Raw genomic sequence first — 24,487 nt, forward strand, 5'->3', positions numbered from 1 at the left:
GGGCTCCCTGCTCTGCGGGAAGCCTGCTTCTCCCTCTCCCACTCCCCCTGCTTGTGTTCCCTCTCTCGCTGTGTCTCTCTCTGTCAAATAAAGAAAATCTTTAAAAAAATAAAATAAAATAAAAAATAAAATATATTTTATTTTTATTTATTTTTTTAAATCTTTTTTTGAGAGGGAGGTAGGGGGAGGTGGCAAGGGAGAAGGAGAGAGAGAATCTTAAGCAGGCTCCACTCCCAGCGTGGAGCCCAGCATGGGGCTCGATCTCATGACCCTGAGATCACGACTTGAGCCGAATCAAGAGTTGGACGCTTAACCGACGGAGCCACCCAGACACCCCAATAGCATCTTTTGATGAACAGAACAGTCAGAGCTTAAGTCAGCAAGCTTATCGTTAACTAAAGTTCAGTATTTATTTATGTTTCCTTTCTTTTGTGGTAAAATGTACATACAGTGAAGTGCACAAATCTTCTATGTTCCATCAGTGAGCTCAAATAAGTGCATACACCCATGCAACCCAAACCCGTGTCAAGATAGAGAACATGACCATCACCCCAGAAAGTTCCCGCATCCCTCTTCCCAGGCAATTTCTACACCACTCCCCCAGAATCAACCACTATTTGGATTTGTTTCCACCATGGACCAGTTTGCCTGTGCTAGAACTTCGTATGAATGGAATCATAGAGTATGTACTCTTTTGTCAAAGTCTTCCTTCTCTCACTTGACGTGATGTTTTGATACTTACCCTTGGTGTATCAGTAGCTGCTTCCTTTTTATTGCTGTCGTGTTCCGTTGTATGAATATGTACAATTTACTTACCCATTCGCCTATCAGTAGACCCCTGGGCTGTTTTTAGTTTTTGGCTATTGTCAACGGAGTGGCCCTGAGTCTTCTTGTTGACATATGTGTTCACGTCTCTTATATATATTATTTCTCTTACATGTTTTACTTTCGTTAGGAGTGGAATTGCTGGATCATAGATTAGGCCTAACTTTTTTTTTTTTTTTTTAAAGCATAAGATCCATTCAGAAAACTACTCACATCCTAAGTACACTGCTTGGATAATTTTTGAAAGTGTACGCCACCATGTAACCATCACCCAGGTCAAGAAGTGGGATCTTGGCCCACGCTGGGCCAGTCAGCTGGGCTGCCATTCTGGGATCTGACACTTGTGCTGAGGGAAGCAGTTAGGGAGAGGATCGTAGAGCTACTTATTCCACAGAGGAGCCGAAGAGACTTTGAGGCCCGGTCTCTTGTAGCTACTAGAGTTCCTGTTTTTTTTCCACATCAGCACCTTCAGCCTTGCCATTGATTCTGAGCTATGAGGTATCCCTGCCGCGAATTCCTTTGTGCTCATGTCAGCCAGACCGGGCTTCTGTTGCTTGCGGCCACATTACTGATGAATACAGCACACCCAACCACTACCCCCCAGATTTTAGTGGATTGCGCCTCTCATCTTGCTAGAACTGTCTTAGCAGTAGAATCTGCCTTTAACCAATCCCTGAATTTTTATATGACCCCATTTGAACCCTTGGATTCCTGGGCTGATCAGGTGAGCTCTCAAACAGGTAGTCACTTTACCGCTAATTGAAAAGTTGGTGGCAAAGCTACTTCAAACATTTGGGCTTGGCGAATCGTGCTTTTTTTTTTTTTCCTTTCCCCTCTAACTTTAAATTTAGTTTGCAGTTTTGGAACAATGTTCTCTCAGTCCCTGGTGGAAAGTTAATGGAGAACGCTGGCTTAATTTAGAAGGTGAAATGTAGGAGTGTGTGTGATTTTCTGAACTTCATTTTTGGAAACCAGGTTCATTTCTCTTGCTCCTCCACGTAGAGTGCCGGGGGGCTAGGGGAGGGGGGTGTTCGGGGCGCGGATCGGAAGGTAGATCTAGAGTCAGAGTTCTTCAGCGCCATCCCTCAGGGACCGTTTGCCTAAGAAGGCTCAACATCCAAATTGTTCTACTCTAAGTGGGGCCTCATTTAAAAGTAAAAAAGGAAATGAATTCACTTCTGGTTTCTCTCTTAATGTCATCAAATCACACCGATTAGTGACAGGAGATGACCCTATTCTGACTGGTGTCTGAGTTGTCACACTGCTTGTCCTCATTAATGTCAGGGTCTGGGAAAGTGTTTGATCAAGGGGCAGGTGCCATGGGTGAAGTTCACCAAAAGAGGTCAGAGATGAATGTGAAATCCTTTCTAACCCCAACTGATAAGACCCAGTCCAGGCTGTGTCCCAGGGCAGCTGCCCAAGCAGCCGGCTGTTGCCCACTTTCCGTCCCTCAGCCTTTCTGGACGGCCGGTTCCCACAGCCATCTCTCCCCGCCACTTCTAATCCTCAGGGCGCTTTTCCTCTTTTGCAGAATCCACCACTTTGGGGTCTAATGACCCCGACCTAGACATGAAGAGCTTTCTCCCACTCTCTGGGCTTGTTAGGACCTTATGCTTAAGACTTGAGCTCAGCAGAAACAGGACCTGGTTCTTCGCCACGTGGCCTCCCCCTGTCGAGGTTGCTGCCGGGCACGTCACTCAGGGGCTTGGCCAGAGCTGCAGGTGGCCGTGGGCATGGTGGGTTTGCCAAAGTCACTTTTGCAAGACGAGCGTCCTGTGAGGAAGATGGCTTCAATTTCTGTGGTTGATGGCAGTGATTTTGTAACAAATGGACATTAAGTCTCTTGTTTTCACGTTCTCAGTTTACTGTAATCATTTTCCAACAGCGGGGACAGAAGCATCTCGGATAAAAGGAGCCTCCTCTTATTCCCCACAAAAGTGTGTCATGGGCTGGGATGGCCTCAGACTTCCCATAAACTTGTGTTCAGGTTCGGGTCTGTGGTGAACTGCGTCACCCTCGACAGGGTGATGGGGGTAACTGGGCAGAGGAGGGACCTTGGCAGCAAGCAGGCCCCGTGTGGCATCTCAGTGGCCTTCGCAGAAGTGAAACTTGGTGTCTAGGTCACTGTCTGAGGTCACAGCAGAGAGGACAGGCCAAGGGAGCAGATGGAATTCAACTGGGGGCTGAGCTCACTTTGCGCAGGCCTGTCCGGAACGTGGGTCGAAGAGCTAGTTAGGGGTTGAAGGTTTGCACTCCATGGGTCACTGCCCTGGAGCAGGCTCACTGTACATCATCGCTCTGTGGTGAGCTCTGCTGACAGATGGAGAACACGGACTCTTAGGGCGTTAGTGTTGGAGTCTGGGGCAGGCATGTGGGCTGGACAGCACGTGAGGCAGCTCGGAAGAGCTGCACTCGGAGGAGGGCTGGGCGGCAAGCGGGGCGCATGCTAGGGGTGCAGAGTCTGTGGGGGCAGGAAGGTAAGGCACATTTCCAGAGGTTGGCAGGTGGGAATCAGGCAGGTTATCCGCAGGAGGCTCACCGGTGCTTAGGGTTCTGACACGTAGGCAAGGCCAGCGGTGAGAGAGCTTCGGCGGTAGAGGGAAGGAGGCTTTCGTAGAGAGGAGGGCCCAGAGCCAGAAGTGCTCGGCGTTTCTGGCATGAGCAGCGTAGAAGCTGGATTGCTTCCTGGTTAAGGACCTGGGCTCTAAGTTCAGACTTAGAGGTTTCATCCTGCCTCTAGCACTCCCTCACTCTGTGGCCTTAAAAGTTGCTTTGCCTCTCTGGGCCTCAGTTTACTCATCTGTAAAATGGAAATAAGGAGTACCTGCTTTGCTGCCATGAGGACTAAATGAGAAGGCTTGTACAAAGCATTTAGAACAGTGCTTGGCACTTGGGTGATGGTGATTATTATTTAGTAATGAGGTCTTGGTTTGGCCTGAGGGGTGTCCTCTGGGCCTTGGACCTGCCTGCAGGTGGGGTTCACACCTGGACACCAGGGCTGCTGCTTTGATTTTATATCGAATTCTGTAACCCACATACTTGCCCTGTTTGTGCAGCTACAGCAAGCTGAGTCAGATGCGTCTCTCAGTTTAATCATCAGATTTCAGGTGGCATCTCCTCTTTCTGCTCTCTGCCTGGCCTCTGTTCTCTTTGATCCCTGAGTTGTTTATTTGTTATTGTGTTTACTCCAAGCTGCCTCAAGCCCTCCTTGAAAGAGACAGTTCTACATTTTGAATGGATACATATAACTTTAGATCATACATTGAATCAGAGTAACAACATAAGGAGGTATGCTCTGCCTGCCCGTGTCCCTGCCCACTCCTCTTTACCTGAGATCAGTTGAGGCCTTAAGAAGGGTCAGGCCCTGGGAACCCCCCTCCCCAAACCCACTGCAGAGAAACCCAGATTTTCCTGGCTGTGAAGATGCACTCTCAGGCCTCGTTGGGGGCTGGTGAGGGGGTGGCTGGCGGAGGACAAAGATGATCTCTTGTGAAGCTCCTGTGTGCAGGTGTGCCTGATCCGCTTTGGGCTGCTCCAGGAGGCTGCTTTGTGGCATAATTATCCCCGTTCTGGGATTGTAGAATTCTAGGGAGTTTATTCTGTAAGTCTGGAGGAGGGGTGTGGATCTGCCATCGAATCAGTTTGGACCGGGTCATGGGCCATATGAAGGACCAGATGGAAGACCTTCCCCAGGACTTCCTTGTGCTCCTCAAACTTGCCAAGTCGTATGTCTCAGTCATCTCTCGCCACAATATTGCTGCATGACAAACCACCCCAAACCCCACCGGCATATGGCGGTAATAGTTATTCCTTCTCACGTAGCTTTGGGTTGGGTGAGGTCTGGCCCACCTAAGCTGTCCTTAGTGGGACTTGTCGACCTCACACTGTGAGCTGGGTTTAGGTGTGTTCCGTGTGTCTCCGATCCCCCTTGGACCAGTGACCACCAAGTCATGTTTGTGTCTTAGTGACAGGCAGGAGTACAAGAGAGTGAGCTCAGTTGCACAAGCACATTTCAAGCCTTTGCTCACATCATATCGGCTGACATCCCATCAGCTAATCCCAGGCCACGCGGCCAATCCCAAGCCAAGGGACAGGGAGGCCCACCATCAGGCCATGGCAGAGTGTGGCTATCTTATACTATTACTGGGAGTAAAGAATTGACACCAGTGACTCGGTCTACTTTGGGATGATTTTCATTCATTCAGTAAGTATTTTTTGAAAGACTACAGTGTGCAGTCACTGGGCTGCCTCTGAGGATATAGCAGTGAAGAAAACAGGCCTGGTTCTTGCCTTATGGAACTTATATTCTAGTGAGGGAAACACACACACACACACACACACACACACACACACACACACACGAGCTACTTCTCTTGTTAATTGTTTAATTACAGTTGTAATCATCACTACAAAGGAGAAGTAAAGAGTCCTAGGGGGCATGTGCAAAAGGGCCTAACCTAGTCCAGGGAGGAAGAGATGGTTGAGCTCAGAAATGAAGGGTAAGACTTAATCTGACAAAGGATCCCTGATAAGATTTATGGCTGACTTCTCATCGGAGACCATGGAAACCGGGAGGCAGTGGGATGACAAAGTGCTAACAGAAAAAGACCATCAACTAAGAATTCTATATCCAGAAACAAATCTATCCCTCAGAAGTGAAAGAGAAATCAAGACATCCCAGATGAATCAAAACTGAATTTTGTTGCTATCAGCCATGCCCTACAGAAAATACTAAAGGGAGTCTTCAGGCTGAAATGAAAGGACACCAGACAGGGACTCAAATCCACATGAAGAAATCAGGGGCACCTTTAAAGCTATAGATGTATTTTGTTTGTAATTCTTTTCTTCTATCTGCATAGAGCAGTAGTTATAAAACTGAGTTGACAGGGTAATAACATTTAAAAATGTAGTTTGTATAACAATAACAGCACAAAGGAGGGGAGAGGAAACAGAGCTATATTATAGCGGAGTTTTTATATGTTGTTGAAATTAATTTGGTATTAATCAGAGCCAGATTGTTTGAAGTTAAAATGTTAATTGTTATCTCCACTAAGAAAATAACCAAAAAAAAAATGTGTAATAAAAGAGAATTAAAATGGTATGCTGGAAAATCCCTATTTAACGTAAAAGAAGGCAGTAATGGAAGAATGTAGGAATAAAAAGACATGACATATAGAAAACAAATAGCAAAACGGCATAAATCTTATAAGTAATTGCATTAAATGCAAATGGAGGGGCACCTGGGTGGCTCAGTCTGCCTTCGTCTCAGGTCATGATCCCAGGGTCCTGGGATCGAGCCCCGCATCGGGCTCCCTGCTCGGCGGGAAGCCTGCTTCTCCCTCTCCCACTCCCCCTGCTGTGTTCCCTCTCTCGCTGTCTCTCTCCCTCTGTCAAATAAATAAATAAAATCTTTAAAAAAAAAAATGCAAATGGACTAAAAACTCCAATAAAAGACAGGGATTAACAGAATGGATAAACCAAACTCTATACTGTCTACAAGAAACACACTTTAGATTTGAAGATACACGATGTAAGTGGAAAGTAAAGGAGTAAAAAAGATATACCACACAAGCAGTAACTAAAAGCGAGCTGAGGTGGCCACACTGATAGTAGAGAAAATATTTAAGACAAAAATAGTTACTAGAGACTAACAAGGCTATTTTGTAATGATGGAAGGGTTAACTGATCAGGAAAATATGTCAATTATATATGCACCTAACGACGGACCCCCAAAATACTCGAAGCAAAGACTAACAAATGAGAGGAGAAATAGACAATTCAACAATAATAGTTGGAGACGTCAAGGTTCCACTTTCAGTGATAGATGGACTGGGGCAGGCAGAATCCGCAAGGGAACACAAGACCTGAACAACACTGTCAACCAGATAAGACTGACAGATGTCTATACAGCACTCCTCCCAACAGAAGCATAGTCCACTTTCTTCTCAAGGGCACATAGAGTTTGCTCCAGGAGATAGCGTATCATGAAACAAGCCCCCTTAAATTTCAAAGGATCAAAATCCTACAAAGTATGTTCTCTGCCTACAGTGGAATGAAATTAGAAATCAGTAGTAAAGGGAATTTGGAAAGTTCACAAATATGTGGAAAGTAAACACACCTAAATAGCCAATGGGTCAAAGAAGTCACAAGAGAGATTTGAAAATACTTTGAGATGTAAGAAAATGAAAATATGACATGCCCAAACTTACGGGATGCAGCTGAAGCTGTGCTTAGGAGGAAATTTACAGTTATAAGTGCCTATATTAATGAAGAACAAAGACCTCAAATTAATAATCTTCTGTCTCAAGAAACTAGAAGAAGAGGAAACTAAATCCAAAGCGAGCAGAAGGAAAATAATAAAGATTAGAGCACAGAAAAATGAAAGAATAGAAAAGACCACCTATTACATGGCCCCATTTATATGAAATGTTGCATATTCTGGAATATGCAAATCCATAGAGAAAGCAAGGAGATTAGTGGTGGGGGGGTGCCGAGAGGAGGGAGAATGGGGAGTGAGTGCTGGGGAGGGGGTGGGCTAGCGGGGAGGATTTTGGTTTTATCTTCAGAGCAGTAGGGAGCTCCTGAAGGATTGGCCTAAAGAGTGCCGTTTTGGGGCTGCATTTTGAAGACCTCCCTGTGACCCTGGAGAAGGGATTGGAGAGGATCACCTGTATTTCAGGGAGGTTATTGTTCAAGGTTCCCCCGCTAGATGGAGCCAGGCCTCCCCTGGCCACTGATTTGAACCCCCCTGGGTGTTCTTCATCGGCCCAGAGACTGGCTGAGGTCTCCTCGCTTAACGTGTGGTAGGGGACGGGCCTCATATTCATCCGGCTAACTAGGGCTACCTGGTTGCAAACAGTAGCCATTGAACAAAAACTGGAATTTATTGCCAGGGTACTGGAGTATGTCACAGAAGGCCAGGCCCCTGGAAGGGCTGAATGAAGCCCATGGACCAGAGAGAAACGCAAGAGTCCTCTCTCTGACTGGTGTTTGCTTCAGCCTCATGTGGCCTCTTGTTTCCCTCACTGCACACCACCCTTCTCTTTCCTGGGTATCCACATGGGGAAAGTGGGCCCTCCATCAGCTCCTGGGTTTACGGCTTACTGTTCCAGAGAGCTGTTGAGACTCTTAGCCCATTTCCCAGATTTTCAAGGGGAAAGACTTCAACATGCCCACTTGGGCTGTGTGCACCCCCAGAGGGTCAGCTGGGCCTGAGGGGGCCAGTCACAGTGTAAAAGCTGGGCAGCTGTGGTAAGGCCAGGGAGGGGAAGGGACATCGGATGAGATGCAGGTTCCTTTACGGCAGGGTGTCGTGTCCCCCCCCCCCCCCCCACACACTTTAGGTAACTCGCTGCCTGGGACTGTTCTGCCCCCAGTGAAAAACTATATGAGACCTTCTGTCACTTGAACTGGTTTGCAGACACAGCCCTTTGTCCAACTCCCCTCTTTTGGCCTTTACTTTCAGCCCTTGACTGGGCCAGGAACATTCCAGAATGTAGAAGTAGTCTTACCACCTTTGTGAATTCTGTCCGTTCCCCCAGAAAAGAAAGACCTGACCATGCCCTGCTGACAAATATGTTGAAAAGGAACCTGGTTATTGTCATTGTCTTGTTTTCACCTGCTGTTTGAAACTCAGTGGCACTGACTCAGGTGCTTCAAAACCCTGGTGATTGTGGAATAAAGGGGCCTCTGAGGGGACGGGAAATGTGTGCGACGTCCGGTGGGAGGTGTGCGTGAGGGTCAGCTGCCCGTGACCTCACACCCGCCTCCACTCATGCTCTTTACCTGGCCTGCAGGTGATGCGTGGGGGCCTGGAGCCCCCGGCCCTTGGCGCCAGGGGGAGGTGGCGCCTGCCATTTCCAGTCCCAAGGAGTGTGATGGACCTGGATGGCACTTTTTCTCTGGCTGTGAGAAGCAGAGACTTGAAGTCCTTCAGTCAGACACAGCTCTCAGACATGGTGGGGGCGGGGGGGACAAGGAAGGACTCTGCATGCAGATGTCGGCGCCGAAGCCTCACTTCTCTTTGAATTCCTGCAGCATTCATAGGAAGCCATGCGGTGTGGCGTTTTCTTGTTTATGGCTGGGTGCCGGTTGCCTAGAATGTTCTTTCCAATACTGATAATGATGCCGATGCCATAAGCTGGGGGCCTACCAGTGAGTAGCAGTCAGGAACCTCTCCATTTAATTTCTGTTACAACCAAGTGAAGTAAGTAGGACAGACTGGTTTTTTTTTTTAAGATTTTATTTATTTGTCAGAGAGAGAGACAGAACACGAGCAGGGGGAGAGGCAGGCAGAGGGAGAAACAGGCTCCCTGCCGAGCAAGGAACCCGATGTGGGACTCGATCCCAGGACCCTGGGATCATGACCTGAGCCGAAGGCAGCCGCTTAACCAACTGAGCCATCCAGGCGTCCCAGGACAGATTGTTTTATATGCATTCAGTAGTTGATAAAACCTCAGGTTGCCTGGAGAGGGGCGGGGCTGGTGAGAGTAGTTTTTTTCCTGTAACTCTCATCACTGCTGGTCCAAGCTGGGACGAAAAGCCTGGCCTCTCCTCTCTGATCCCGGACTGTGTTCACGGCAGGGCGCGGTGGTGATCTGAATGCTTTCGTTCTTCCTGGTTTTCCCTGTCATCTGCCCGTCTCTCCCCGTATGCCTGCGTCTGGCTCCATGAAGGAATCGAGATGCCCGCAAGAATATAGCTTTCTCTATAGATCTTGAATATAGGCGACATGTAGAAATATGTATTTGTAATAGAAACATAAAGTAGATATTAAATGTCAGACCTAGAAGAGGGTGTTTTCTGTATACACAGATACGTGTGTGTGTGTGTGTGTGTGTGTGTAATTAAATAGAAACCCATAAAAGCAAGATCAGGAAAAATGTAGATTAACTGGAAGGTCAGAACCGGGGAGAGAGTTAGAAGACATGCCCAGGCCGTAGAGCGGTATACAGTCGGCTACATCTGAACCACAAATTTAGCCCTGAACTCAAGAGTGGTCAAAGCAGGAAAGCAATATTATTTGCACGGTCCATGTGATCTATAAGGAAAAGGATACCAGATGCCAAGGGCTTTTCCAGGCAATTAGATCTGCAGGAAATTTCTTGCCTGCATCTATGGGGCCCCGAGTGGCACAGAAAATGCGGGACACGGCGGCGTACTCCTGCTCCCACGGCAGACGTCACTGATCGGTCGTGGCCCTTGCCCGAGGAGGCCAGAGACAGCCTTACCATCCTTCTAGCATGTGCTCAGGGCCGCCGTTACCAGTGCTGTGCCCTCACCGGGCTTGAGGGTGGTGTTGGGGGCCACGAGGCAGCCGAGAGCCGCAGGGGTGACAGAGGCGGGCTGTCCCGCGTGCACTGCAGACATGTTTGCTGCAAAAGCCCTCGGGGTGCCCGCTGCAGTGACCCGTCAGGATAAAAGCGTCGGAAAGGACACAGCGACACACTAGCGGTGTCTGACTCGCTACAGCCCCTCATCTGTTCCTCAGATGTTTAGCAAACACCCATTATTTGGCTAGAAAGTGTGCCTGCCCACTGTCCTCTCCCTTGTGGTGCCGAGACGCCCTCCTCGACTCTTCCTCTACCTCAGGGCTCACGAACCATGCGCTTTTCTCCGGGAGCCCCCATCCCAGCTGGTACTGATCTGTGTGGGTTTGCTTAGTGGCTCCGTTGGCCTCCAAGGCGGCAGGGACAGTGTGTGTCCTGCTCACGCGCCGTCCCAGCCCAGGTTCGGTACGTCGTAGGTGCCCAGTACATAACTGAGGCATGGATGAGTGGAAGAACAAAGATGAAGCAGGTGCAGCCTTTGCCCGGTGGAAGTAAAGACACCAGTGAAGACCAGCAAAAGGCGGCGGATGCTCAGCGCTGGGAGGGGGGCGGGGAGAGTGAGGATCTAAAAGATCTCAGGGGAGCAGACGCTGCTTTCAGAGGGGACGGGGAGATCAGGGAAGGCTTCCCGGTGTGGCACCACTTGCTGGGTCTACAAGGATGAGGTGGAGGGGAGGGTCATCGAGGCCCCGGGGGGCGGCAGGAGCTTCAGCACTGCGGGAGGGAAGGGCCAGGATTACTTTGGGGTGCTGTTAGGGCAGCGGCGGGGAGCCAGCTGCTGGAGCGGTGCCCACAGGCTTACTAGGCCAGCAGAGGGGGTGGCCGCAGGTTTGTGGGTGGAGCAGGGATGGGGTAGGAGGGACCTCAGGCAGGCAGGGGCAGGCGGGAGGAGAGCTGGGGAAATCAGACCCAAGTCGGACCTGGGAGTGGTGGAGGCAGTACGTGGGGAGACTGGGCAGACCTTTGTTCTTCAGTCTCGGTTTACATCCTGCTTCTCCCGTGCCTGTCAACCCTTGGGGACCACCCTCCGGCAGGCTCTGCCCCCCCACCAGACCCCAGCTCAGCCCTGACCATGCCTGCTGCCCCTGCTGGCCTGGCCCAGCTCTCCGGAGGGGCTTTGTGCAGCTAGTTCAGTGTGTAACACTGTTGCCAACACATGTCCAATTTTATTTTATTTCTTTCTTTTAAATATTTTTTTTAATTATTCATTTGAGAGAGAGCGTGTGAGTGAGAGAATGAGCAGGGGGGAGGGGAAGAGGGAGAAGCAGGCTTCCTGAGGAGAAGGGAGCCCGATGCGGGACTCGATCCCAGGACCCTGAGATCATGTCCCGAGCCGAAGGCAGACGCTTAATGACTGAGCCACTGGCAACTTGGGAATCAAAGTAGTGGTTCAGGCATGGCTGGATCCAGCGACTGACAGTGCCTTCTGGGTTATTTACCTCCATCTGTCAGCTCAGCTTGTTTTCATCCTCAGGCCAATGGCCTCCCAAGCCAACATTGTCCTCATAGCTTACTCTCACAGGGAAAGAGTGGTGAGAACCCTGGGGGAGGACCCACACGCCTGCCCAGTGCTAAGCCAGTCACTGTGCTCAGGGGCTGGGGATATTCTAGTGGGTTGACCCCAGCCACATTCACCCTGAGGGGGGAATGTGGGGCCGGGTAGTGTCTGCCCCCCGCCCCCCCCCCAACAAGGACTTGTGGGCGTGATCTCCTTGGTCTGGAGGAGGACTCCTCAGAGACAGGAGTGCTGGACAGACGAAACGTGCGGCTGGGCCAGTCTCTGTGTTTGCGCGGGCCCTCAGCTCTCTGGAGTCTGTGTAGCAGCGTGGGAGCATGTCTGTTGCTCTTGGGAGGAATATGCCCACTCAGGCCTCTTCACATCCTCGGGTCTGCAGGCAGCAAGCCGCTAGGGGCACGTGGAGACCAACCTCTCGCCACTGTGTTTGTCCCAGGGTTTTGCCCAAGACCGGCTCTCGTCGCGGCCACCATTTCCTGTGGCCTTTGGGTCTCCGGTCCCAGGATTCACAGATCTGGCTCTCATGAGTGCGTTTGGCCCTGTCCCTGTTGAGGTTTGAATCTCCTTCCTGGATCTTGACTCGGCTCTAAGGCTTGGCTTGATTTTGGTGTCGCCAGGACTTCCCAGCTGGTGGTCCTGCCAGGGGAAGGGCAGGTGGCCGGGCTGGACCTGGCAAGGAGGTTCCTGTCCTTCACTTTCACTGACCTCAGCGCCCACCTGCAGGGGAAGGGTCGGCTGGCTCCCAGCATACTGGGGGTGTGGCGCTGCTCTCCACAAACTCAGAGACGACTCTCTGCTGTCCCCCGTGTGATGCTGCCTGTGTTACACATCAGTGCTCCTCAGCACTGTTAGCTGGAAATGAAACCTTCCCTGAAAGTCCAGTAGAGGAAGCAGACAAGAGCCGCGCTGTGCAGGGTTGGGTTGGAGCACACTCTGTATTCCCTCCACCCTCCGTCAGAAGCCCTGAAGAGATGGTATGACACCCCCAGGCTCCTTGGAACCTGGTTTGAGAACCTCTTCGTGACGCTGTCCATCCATCCCTTTCAGTGGCATCTGCTGTTTTCTTTCTTTTTTAAAGGTTTTTTATTTATTTATTTGAGAGAGAGAGAATGAGAGACAGAGAGCATGAGAGGGAGGAGGGTCAGAAGGAGAAGCAGACTCCCCGTCGAGCAGGGAGCCCGATGCGGGACTCGATCCCGGGACTCCAGGATCATGACTTGAGCCGAAGGCAGTTGCTTAACCAACTGAGCCACCCAGGCGCCCCGGCATCTGCTGTTTTCTTATCACGACAGACTTTTTTCTGTCGTTAACCTGTTTGCACTATGAAAGGTCAGAAGGGAGATCCTTGTCATCTTCCCACTTTAGGCAGGTGTCAGCAGGGGCTCGCTCCGTTATCCTTGTCCTCCTTGAGCTACATGTGGGAGGCCATTCCACTTATGGCATTGGTCAAGTAATCTGTTCCTCAGTTTACCTTTTTCTTGGGAGAATCACACCCATACTTATGAGATGCTGATGTCTCATGCATGACCACTATCTAGAATGAATTTTTTTTTTAAGATTTTATTTGTTTATTTGACAGAGCACAAGCAGGGGGAGCAGCAGGAGAGGGAGAAGCAGGCTTCCCGCCGAGCAAGGAGCCTGACATGGGGCTCGATCCTAGGACCCTGGGATCATGACCTGAGCCAAAGGCAGACGCTTAACGACTGAGCCACCCAGGCGCCCCTAGAATGAATTTTTTTTTTCTAAAGATTTTATTTATTTATTTGAGAGAGAGAGAATGAGAGAGAGAGAGCACATGAGAGGGGGGAGGGTCAGAGGGCGAAGCAGACTCCCCGCTGAGCAGGGAGCCCGATGCGGGACTCGATCCAGGGACTCCAGGATTATGACCTGAGCCAAAGGCAGTCGCTTAACCAGCTGAGCCACCCAGGTGCCCTAGAATGAATATTTTTTTATACCTTTCCATGAAATGTACCCCTTCTAACAAAAAAATCCTTGAAATTCATAAAAGTGACCAGACTACAAAAATAATACCAAAAAGATTATAAACATTCCCAAAGGAGGCCTCCCTCTAATAGGAAGTGTCCTGAGTCTGTTCAGTTGTAGAAAAGGCTGTGTTGTCAGGGAAATTGGTCACCAGCACACTGGCCGTGGGCTGCCTTTGTCCAGGCTTCAGTCCACCAGGGAGAATCCAGGCCTTGGTTTGGCTCCAGCTGAGGCCTGCCCGTGGCTGCCACTTATTGACTTAAGTCTGAGTGATTCAGATCTTCCTCAGGGTTGCCCCTGACAACACGTGGTGGGAGGGAGAGTGACCTCCCGTCTGGGGTGCCACCACCAGGCCTGGCGAAGCCCCTCGGTTCCTGGTAGGTGTTTCGGGGTCTCCGGCTGTGAGGGGACAGGAAGAAGACTTTTGTATTTCCTGGAGCCAGGGGCTCAGCCCATACACGGGTTTTCTCAGAACTGCTAAGTCCCAGGGCAGGGTGTGTCTGTCTGGGCCTCGAGAGTGTGGGTTAATGGTTAATTGGTTAATGGTTAATGGTTAATTGCTTTTCCGGGTTGGGGTTGCCCAGGTCCTGCTGCTCTGGGGGAAGAGGCAGCAAGGGTTCCCCCCCCGAGCCCCAGCAGTGCTGCTAGGACAGTCCCAGTCTGTACCATTGTCCGAGAGACCCAGAGGACAGGGATTGATTTGGGGGTGGTGGGCGGAGAGGATGTGTGTTTCGGTAGAAAGTTGAGCAGCAGTGGGCCTGGGGCCGGGCAGAGAATGGGACCCGTTACTACGACTGAGCTAATTGAAACATTCGGTTTGATAAAATATTTTTATTGCACATCATGCTGTCCGTAGGCACCAGGAAAGAGGCGGCAGGATCTTTGCCCCCGAAGTGCTCACATTTGGGGTCAACCAGGACAGGCCTAGAACAAGTCCCCAGATAACCGTGTGACAGGGCCAGAAAAACCAAGGGCCACGAGAGGCAAAAATAAACTGCCAAGGCAGCGTTTCTTAGGGTGTGATTTTAAGTATACAGTAATATTAAGTACGTTATACAGATGAGCATTTAAAACACTTGATGAATTATGTATTTATTTTCATGTCTGTTAGAATATAACTGTTTTCTTCAGTTGCGTTCTGTTTATGGCAAATGATATAGTTTCCTTTTTTTTTTTTAAGATTTATTTATTTATTTTAGAGAGAGAGTATGTGTGCGTGAGTTGAGGGGAGGGCCAGAGGGAGAAGAAGAGAGAATCTAAGCAGACTCCACGCTCAGCTCAGAGCTTGATCTCATGACACTGAGATCATGACCTGAGCCAAAATCAAGAGTCGGACACTCAACTGACTGAGCCACGCAGGTGCCCTGATAATGGTTTTCTATTTATGGTGGAGATACAGAGTTTCCTTTGAAAGTAAGTGTAAGTGTAAGAGTGAGTTGATTTTAAGGAAAATATTAAGTAAAGACTAGCATGGGGGGCCACGTGGGGATAGCAGGTGGCATCAAATGCCTGAGGTTTGGGAACAGGGTGCTAGAGGGATTCAGAGGCCAGGAAGGGAAAGGGCTTTCAGGAGAGTCAGGTGGGGTGGTGGAGGAATAGGATCCAGCTAGGAGGAATCCGTACTCACAGGTCCAGAAATGTGTGTGCAAATCTGGGTAGAATTCATTTCATTATGAGCCCTGTGGGGACTGGAGGGTGGGTTTGGATTATACTGGAGAGAACTATAAATCCCAGGGTGCAGTCTCTGAACTTCATTCAGGGGGCAGTGGGAGACATTGAAGGTGCTGGAGGAGGAGAGTGGTTCATGACTGCCCTTGAAGAGACTCACTTATAGTAGGTACCAGAACTAGAGGTAGTATGACCAGTCAGGGACCTAAGTAAAGAGAGTGTAAGAGGCCAAACTAGGGCCATGGCTGAGGGCAAGCAGCCCAGCTCCTCAGCTTGTCTCCTGCTCTTTCTGGCCAGCAGCCTGGAGAAGCTGGAGAAGGGCAGGTGTAGGGTGGACAAACCAAGGCTTGGTCTCTGGGTGGGAGGCGGGGGTGCAGTGGGAGCCAGGCAAAGGTGCAGGTCAGCAGTCGTGCACAGAGAGGCCTGGAAGGGGGGGTTCTGCCCACCCCTCCCAGTTGGTCCCAGTGGCCTCTTCTTGCTGTCTTCTGGCTGAGCATGGAATGTTTTGGAGGGAACGGGTGGGGACAGCTGAAGGAAGCTCCTCTGCAGCCAGAGCACTGAGTTCCTACAGGAGAAGGAAGCCCGCACTTTCCTGCCCTCCAGCTTGGCCCAGGCAGCCTGGCTGACAGCCCCAGGCAAGGATTTCATTCATCAGCAGAGCCTGCAGTCATCTGGGCCAACTGTCTTATTTAACTCTCCCAGGTCTTCCTTCTAGTGCAGAGTTTACCAGGAGTTCAGAGACCAGCTTGGTTTAAAAAGCGAGGGTTTTTGTTTTCCCCCTTGAGGACCTACTGTGTTCCAGGCACTGTGTTTGGAACTTCGACTCTGTTAATCAGAGTTCATCCCGAACAAAACCTGTTGAGGAAGGGATTATTACCTCCTTATTGCGAAGGAGGGAACAGAGTGTGGGGAAACTGAGCTTGCCCCAAATTACACAGGCCGTTGCCTGCAGAGCCTGCCTCCATACACTTGCCGGTGTTGTCTGTAGGAGTGAGGCTGTGGACAGGGTCTGTGACTTGGGAGAAGCCAGTCACTGTCTGTGGTGGGGGCAGCCCCCTGCGGCATGCTGGGTGCATCTGTGAAGTCCAAGGGCACTGCTGTGGGGATTCTGTGAGTTATGACACAGCGAAGGTGACATAGATACTAGCTGCTGCTATGTTTACAGAAAACTGGAGTTTATGTAATCCCAAACATCAATTTTGCTGGGAGACATTTTGGGGGCAGTATCATTTAGGGTGAGGGAGAAACATTGTTTTAATTTTAAAATAATGAATATATATGGCCTAACATGGGGATTTGACATCAGAGATAGTTCACCTTTGGGCTGGCCGTTCCTGGCCACACTCCCTGACCTTGGATGGCAGGGGATGGCAGGGGCTGGGGGGTGGGGGGGTGGGGGATGGTCTGTGTTCACTCTCCTCTATCATTAGCCTTACTTAGGTGAAAGCCTGAGAATCAAGGTGCACTTTGCTGTTTTCATGGGCTCCTAGGAGGTCCCAGGATCTCACCTGCTCTGAGTTGGTGCCCGGGAGCTGCGTGTCCTAAATGCCTATGATCTTAAGTAGCTATCCTCTGAATGACTTTCCAGCTCTGAAATTCAGAGAGGCCTCTTCCTTTCTGGCAGTCCTACCAGGATGACCCTCTTCCTGGAATGCCCGCCTCATGCCTGCCAAGTCCCTGCTTTTTCCTTTCAGCTCTCCACCAGACTCTTCTCTCTGAGGCCCTCCGGGATTGCCGCAGAGAAGAACTCTAACTGCGCCTGCTCTTTCTTCTCACTGTTCTTTGTGCGGCCCCAGCATTTATTAGAGTCATTGTCTGATTCACCCGGGATTCATCCTGCTCACATGCAGCCCTGCGCTGGGTATTCACAGTGAACAAAACAGGTGGCCCCTCTCCCCAAGGATCTTACAGAGATTAACAAAGAAAGAAAGAAATGCACAGGTTCAAATTTCGATACAGGCGGTGAAAAAAAAGAATTGGGAGCTAGCATCTGTCAACCTTGCAGTCTTCTGCAATAGGCTGTGTCCCCATGTGGTGGGGACGCAGAAGACGTTCGTGGAATAAAGGCATGAACAGTACGCGATTTCCTTGTTTGTGATCGGAGATGATATCAGATCATTAACTGACAAAAAACATTTCGAAGGCGCTGACATGTTCTACAAATTTAATTTTAATCCTAGTAGCAGTATTGCAAGATTCTTTCCCACTGATGAAGATCAGGGTGTAGTTTTTTTTTTCTCTATAGAAGAAAACTAAAATTTTTTCCCATTGCATTAGTAGCATTTGACTTTAACAGTTTTTTAAGTTTTCAGAAAAAATTGAATGAAACCAACGAAGGATTCACACATATCCCCTTACTGCCCCCAGTTTCCCATTATTAACCCTTTGCATTGATGTGGTACATTTGTTACAATTGATGAGCTGGTATTGATACATAATTCTTAAGTCCATAATTTACATTTAGGGGTCACTCTTGGTGTTGTATCTTGGGTTTGGACAAACGTATAATGACACATTGTAGTACATCCACCATTACAGTGTCCTATAATAGTTTCACTGCCCTAAAAATCCCCTGTGTTCTATCTGTTCATCCTTTCCTGTCTCCCCGAAGACCTCTGATCTTTTTACTGACTCCATACTTTTGCCTTTTCCAGAATGTCATAGAGTTGGAATCATACAGCATTTAGCCTTTTCAGATTGGCTTCTTTCATTTATTTTTTTTTAATTTTTAAATTTTTTTAAAGATTTTATTTATTTATTTGAGAGAGAGAATGAGAGATAGCACCAGAGGGAAGAGGGTCAGAGGGAGAAGCCGACCCCCTGCTGAGCAGGGAGCCCGATGCGGGACTCAATCCCTGAACTCCAGGATCATGACCTGAGCCGAAGGCAGTCACTTAACCAACTGAGCCACCCAGGCGCCCGGCTTCTTTCATTTAGCAGTATGCTTTTAAGTTTCCCCCATGTCTTTTCATGGTTTAAGCTCATTTTTATTACTGAATTTTATTCCACAGTATGGATGTACCACAGTGTACTTATCCGTTCACCTATTGACGGACATGTCAGTTCCTCCCAAGTCTGGGCAATAATGAATAAAACAGGAATAAACATTAGTGTGCCATTTTGTGTGTGGATATACGTTTTCATTTCTTTGGGTAAATACCAAGGAATATAATAGTGGAGTCATATGGTAAGAGTATATTTAGTTTTGTAAAGTATAGCCTTCCAAGAAACTGGACAATTTTGCAGTGAATAAGAGTTCCTGGGGCGCCAGGTTGCTCAGTCAGTTAAGCTCCTGACTCTTGATTTTGGCTCAGGTCATGATCTCAGGGTTGTGAGATCGAGCCCCGTATCAGGCTCTGCACTCAGCGCCAAGTCGGCTTGCCCTCTCCCTCTGCTCCTGCCCCTGCTCCTGCGTGTGTGTGCTCTCAAATAAATAAATAAAATCTTAAAAAAAGTTCCTGTCACACTGCATCCTTGTCAGCATTTGGTGTTGTCAGTGTTCTGGATTTTGGCCATTTTAATAGGTGTGTAGTGGTATCTCATTGTCTTAATTTGTGATTCCTTAAGGACATGATGTTGAGCATCTTTTCTTATGCTAATATTTGCCATTTGTGTATCTTCTTTGATGAGATGTCTGTTCAGATCTTTTGCCCATTTTTTAACTGGGTTGTTTCTTATTTTTGAAAAACATAGTGTTCCCCCATTTGGAATTTTATTCATCGTCTGACTTATCTGAAAGGATAAAGAAAAAAGATTGTGTGTGTGTGGGGGGGTGATTGACCCCAAAACACATACAGTTCTGTTTAGTGTTGAGCGGTTGGGATACCCTTGAAATTAAGAGCTTAGGCTTAGAGTTCAAGTCCTGGGCTTTGCCTCTTACTGACTGTGTGACGTTGGGTAAATCATTTGTCTTTATGAGCCTCAGTTTGCTCACCTGTAAAATGGGCATGTTAAAACCTGCTGTGAGGGGCACCTGGGTGGCTCAGTCGGTTGTGCATCTGACTCTTGCTTTCGGCTCAAGTCACGATCTCAGGGTGGTGGGATCAAGCCCCGCGTCGGATTCCATGCTCAGCATGGAGTTTGCTTGCCCCTCCCCCCACACTGTGTGAGCATGTGCACATGCTGCCCCGCTCTCTCAAATAAATAAATAAATAAATAAAATCTTAAAAAAAAAAACCTGCTATGAAAAAAAAGGAGATGATTCTCTAAAGCACTTGGCACCAAGCTTGACAAATAAGTAAATATTCAATAAATAGTGGTTCTTTTAGTAGATAATTAACATGCATACCTTTCACTTCTCCTGTGTGACATTTTGTGTTTCCCTTGTGCCCTAGTCTTTGAGACCCCAGAGCCCACTAGAATCCCATTTATCTTTCCTGAGCAGTTAGGGTGTGTGTGCATATGGGGCGCATGCCATGCCCCAGCAGGCACCCGCTTCTTGGCCAGAGCCCTTCCCTGGCCTCCTCTCACTTCCCTTGTTCCAAGCCCCAGACTTGTTGCACTTGCCTTCTCTTGGCTATCACCTTCTACGGGCCCTGTCCCCTGAGTTGCTGTTTCTCCAAGCCTGGCTGTAAGTGTAGACACCCCAGGTGCTCCTCATTCTGACTTCTCTGAGGACAAACCCCAGGTCTGTCTTGTCTGAGCAAGTTCCTGCTGTTGGCAGTGAGGAGAAGTCAGGTGAGGTGGGAAAGTGACCAGGTCGGGGCGCCTGGGTGGCTCAGTCGTTAAGCGTCTGCCTTCGGCTCAGGTCATGGTCCCCGGGTCCTGGGATTGAGCCCCGCATCGGGCTTCCTGCTCGGCGGGAAGCCTGCTTTTCCCTTTCCCACCCCCCCGCTTGTGTTCCCTTTCTCGCTGTGTGTCTCTCTCTCTGACAAAATAAATAAATAAAATCTTAAAAAAAAAAAGAGAATTGGGCACGTGGGTGGCTCAGTTGGTTAAGTATCTGCCTTTGGCTCAGGTTGTGATCCCAGGGTCCTGGGATCGAGCCCCGCATCGGGCTCCCTGCTCAGCGGGAAGCCTGCTTCTCCCTCTCCCACTCCCCCGCTTGTGTTCCCTCTCTCGCTGTGTCTCTCTCTGTCAAATAAATAAATAAAATCTTTAAAAAAAAAGAAAGAAAGTGACCAGGTTGATGGAGGCGTCCCAGGGGTGACATCTGGCTGGCTCCTGGCTCCGTTAGACATGGGCGTTGGAGTTGGCTCCTCGTATGGACTCACCAGTGGGCTCCTACAGGTCTCTTGGGAAGGCAGTATGGCCTTTCCCCTCATGCTGGTTTCTTTTCCCAGGAGATAGACTTTCTGCTCCCCAGGCCTCTGCCCTGCCCAGAGATGACACCCTCCGGGCATTTCCCACAAAACGGAATGGAAGGCCCAGAAACCATCTACCTTCTGAGGTTCTTTGTACAGAGGTCAGACAAGTGGCAAGACTGGCCACAGGCAGAGGTCAAATTCTGTGGAATGCTGCTCCTTCCTGCCAGGGGAGCACAGTTCAGTGGTTGCAATCATGGTGGGGAGTTCTATTATTTCTTTTTTTTTTTTTTTAAAGATTTTATTTATTTATTTGAGAAAGAGAGAATGAGAGAGAGAGCACATGAGAGGGGGGAGGGTCAGAGGGAGAAGCAGACTCTCCGCCAAGCAGGGAGCCCGATGCGGGACTTGATCCAGGGACTCCAGGATCATGACCTGAGCTGAAGGCAGTCGCTCAACCAACTGAGCCACCCAGGCGCCCGAGTTCTATTATTTCTATTAGAAGTTATTCTATTATGAATTGACCTCCTTCGGTCTTTGAGAGCGTTGAGTTAATACATGTAAAATGAACAGAACTCACACATGGTCAGGGTTTTGTGTTTTTTTTTTTAAAGATGCATTTATTTATTTTAGAGAGAGAGCGAGCCAGCAAGGGAAGGGGGCAGAGGGAGAGAAAGAACCCTAAAGCAGACTCCCTGCTGAGGGGGGAGCCCCACACAGGGGCTCGATCGCAGGACCCTGAGATCATGCCCTGAGCTGAAATCAAGAGTCGGACGCTTAACCGACTCCGCCATCCAGGCCCTGCCCTTGGTCAGTGTTAAATGAGGATGTCAGCAGGTATCATCATCATCCGTTCAGACCCCTTCCCTGGAGCACCCCATCTCCCCTGACCCACTTCCCACCTGGCCCCAGACTGCTCCAGGTGAGCTTAGGCGCTTGAAGGTGTATGTCGGAAGACGGCGGTCCTCCACCCAAAGGAAGGACCTGTTAGTTCAGGTTCCTTGATGCCCCCTACCTGCGCTCTGTGGGGTACCGGAAATTGCAAGCCTGCTAATAGGGGCGATGGCAGTGTTGGTGGGGGTGATGGCGGTGGAGGAGGTGGTCCAGTGATGGCCATGAGGGCGGCCCTCGCCAGGAGCGCACAGCGTCACGGGTCCCGTGCTGGATGTCTTATACGCACTATCTGAATCAGGGCTTCTCCACCTTGCGCTTTGACCTTTTCAGCAGGATGATTTCATCTTGTGGGGGGCTGGACTGTGCCTTGTAGGGTGTTTAGCAGTATCCTGGCTTCTCCCCGCTGGCTGTAGCCAGTGGCACACCCCCTCCCCCCGCCCCGCCTTGTCTCCAGAACTCGCCAGATGTCCCTTGGGAGACAAAATCACCCTGATTCAGAACCACTGATCTAATTTATTCTTCTCAACAGCCCCAGGAGGCAGCTCCTTATTTTACAGATGAGGCCGCCAAGGCCTGGAGAAATGAGGGAGCTGTCCAAGGTCACCAAGCTAATAATTCACAGAGCAGAATGCAAACCGGACACCTGATCCGAAGAAGAGACTTGTAACTGCTGCCCTTTATTACTCGGCAGAAAAGGCGAATTCATGTGCCCCTTGGCAGGACCACCTGGGGCACGGGACCAGGTTGGGGCCTGGGTGGTCAGCCCGGGCATCCGTTGCCAAATTCATTTGGAGCTAATAGAAACAGTGGGGCTGCTGCCCATTTTCTGACTCAGTTTGGCCCCGAAGAGCGGAATGGATTTATGTGGAGACTGTCTCCACGGGCCCCAGGCCTCTGCTGTGGCAGGGAAGTCCTACTGCTTCTCCTTCCTCCAGGCAGCCCTGTCACCGGCAGACACCTGTGGGGAGGAGGAGCACGCGTGGGTGTAGTTTTCAGCAAATGGGGCCTCCTACACTTGTCTGCTTTCTCCCACCGAGGCTGTGAATCTGGGTTTACGGGTTGAGTGCCCCAAATATTCATTTGTAATTTTTCCTTTCTTTTTTTTAACAATAATTTATTATGAAAATTTTTAAATGTAAAGCAGAGTTGAAAGATTTTTACAGTGAAATCTGACATGCCCACCACTTAGATTCTATTATTAATATTTTACCGCTCTTCTGTTTCCCTTTTCTGGAACTTGGGTCAGCGTTGTCTCTGGCTGGTGGGTCAATGAGCACACTATGAATTTTCCATGAGGAGAATACATTAATAGCATAGACAGTGGTCATGAGACAAAGATGGTCTTCATTAACCAGGTTGTTGGGGGAGTTCAGGGCCATGGATGACCCTACTCACTGTTAAAGCAAAACTAGTTTAAACAAGTTACTAAATAGATTGGACTGTTATTTAAAAATGCCATCCAGGGGTGCCTGGGTGGCTCAGGTCATGGTGCCAGGATCCTGCGGTCGAGCCCCGCATTGGGCTCCCTGCTTAGCGGGGAGTCTGCTTCTCCCTCTCCCTCTGCCCTGCCCCCCCCCCCCGCTTGCACTCTGTCTCTCTCTCAAGTAAATAAATAAAAAATCTTTATAAATAAATAAAATGTCATCTAGTATTTAATCCATGTTATCTTAAAGTATAGAAATAATACAAGTGTAATAGTTTCAGACAATGAAAGTCATACAGAGAAGGCCCCATTTGTGAAATTCTTAATTATTGTCCTCTCTTCTTTTTATGGAACCCTCTTTTGTCTCAGAAATAAGCAAAGAGGGGCTCCTCGGTGGCTCAGATGGTTAAGTGTCTGCCTTTGGCTCATGATCCCAGGGTCCTGGGATTGAGCCCCATGTTGGGCTCCCTGCTCAGCGGGGAGCCTGCTTCTCTCTCTCCCTCTGCTCCTGCTTGTGCTTTCTCTCTCTATATCAAATAAATAAATAAAATCTTAAAAAAAAAAAAAGAAAAAGAAATAAGCAAAGAGCCTGGCAGACAATCCTTTGTTTAACTCCTGCTCCCTTCAGCCCAGATCCCTAGGGCAAAGGGACCAAAGTCACATCTTGAGATCCTCCCGCCCCTTTCATGAGTGGGCCTCAGCTACTGCTTCAGGCCTGGAGGGGATGTTCCCCCAGAAGGCACTGTCCTGTGAAGCCACATCACACCACATATCCCTTGGTATAAGTGATTCTAAACAATAGACACCCTAATACAAAGTTGTTCTTTATTTAAGTAATCTCTACACCCAACGTGGGGCTCGAACTCATGACCCCAAGATCAAGAATCACATGCTCTTCTGACTGACCCAGCCAGGTGCCCCCAAAGTTGTTGCTGTTGTTTTAAGATTTCATTTATTTATTCGAGAGAGAAAGGGAGAATGAGAGGGAGAAGCAGACTCCCCACTGAGCAGAGAGCCCGACATGGGACCCGATCCCAGGACTCTGAGATCATGACCCGAACCGAAGGCAGATGCCCAACCAACTGAGCCACCCAGGCGCCCCCCCCAAGTTGATTTTTAATTATGAACAGTTTAAAAGCTTTTTATTTTGAAATAATTTAAACTCATATAAAATTTGCAAAAATGGTTCAGAGAGTTCCTGTGTCCCTTTTACCCTGCTTACATAACAATATGACCACTCCTCATTCACTCTTTCCTTATCTCTCATGATGGTCACATTTTTGAAGAGCACTAGTCAGTTACTTTATAGAATGTCCCTCAGTTTGGGTTTGTCTGGTATGTTCTGTGATTCATTTGGGGCTATGCATTTCTGGTAAGAATCTCACAGAGGGATAGGTCTTTCTCAGTGCATTGTATCAGGAGGTACATGATGTCTAAATGTCTTATCACTGGTGATATTAGTCTTGATCACTTGGTTCAGGTAGTATCTGCTGGTTTCTGCCCTGTAAAGGTACTATTTTTTCTTTTATAATCAACAAATATTCTAGGGGAGATACTTTGGGACTATGCAGATACCCTGTTTGTCCTTAAACTTTTGCCTCCTAAT

The 24,487-nt window shown here is 49.1% G+C and overlaps 1 protein-coding gene across 7 annotated transcripts in view; it reads left to right on the forward strand.

Moving 5' to 3' along the window:
- RPH3AL (rabphilin 3A like (without C2 domains)) overlaps nucleotides 1-24,487 on the forward strand; it is an 84,839-nt gene that overhangs the window by 5,687 nt on the left and 54,665 nt on the right. The window contains exon 1 of one of the 7 annotated variants that reach the window (XM_081806128.1): nucleotides 13,665-14,030. The exons of 2 other annotated variants lie outside the window; for them this stretch is intronic. The gene's annotated coding sequence lies outside the window, so the exon portion shown is untranslated. Of the gene's footprint in view, nucleotides 1-13,664; nucleotides 14,031-24,487 lie in introns of those variants that run through there. 4 more of the 7 variants (XM_081806131.1, XM_081806130.1, XR_014140701.1 and 1 more) reach the window with 4 other exon arrangements.

This window comes from Leptonychotes weddellii, chromosome 15 (assembly GCF_054177405.1).
Source record: "Leptonychotes weddellii isolate Sample4059 chromosome 15, ASM5417740v2, whole genome shotgun sequence".
Taxonomy (NCBI): domain Eukaryota; kingdom Metazoa; phylum Chordata; class Mammalia; order Carnivora; family Phocidae; genus Leptonychotes; species Leptonychotes weddellii.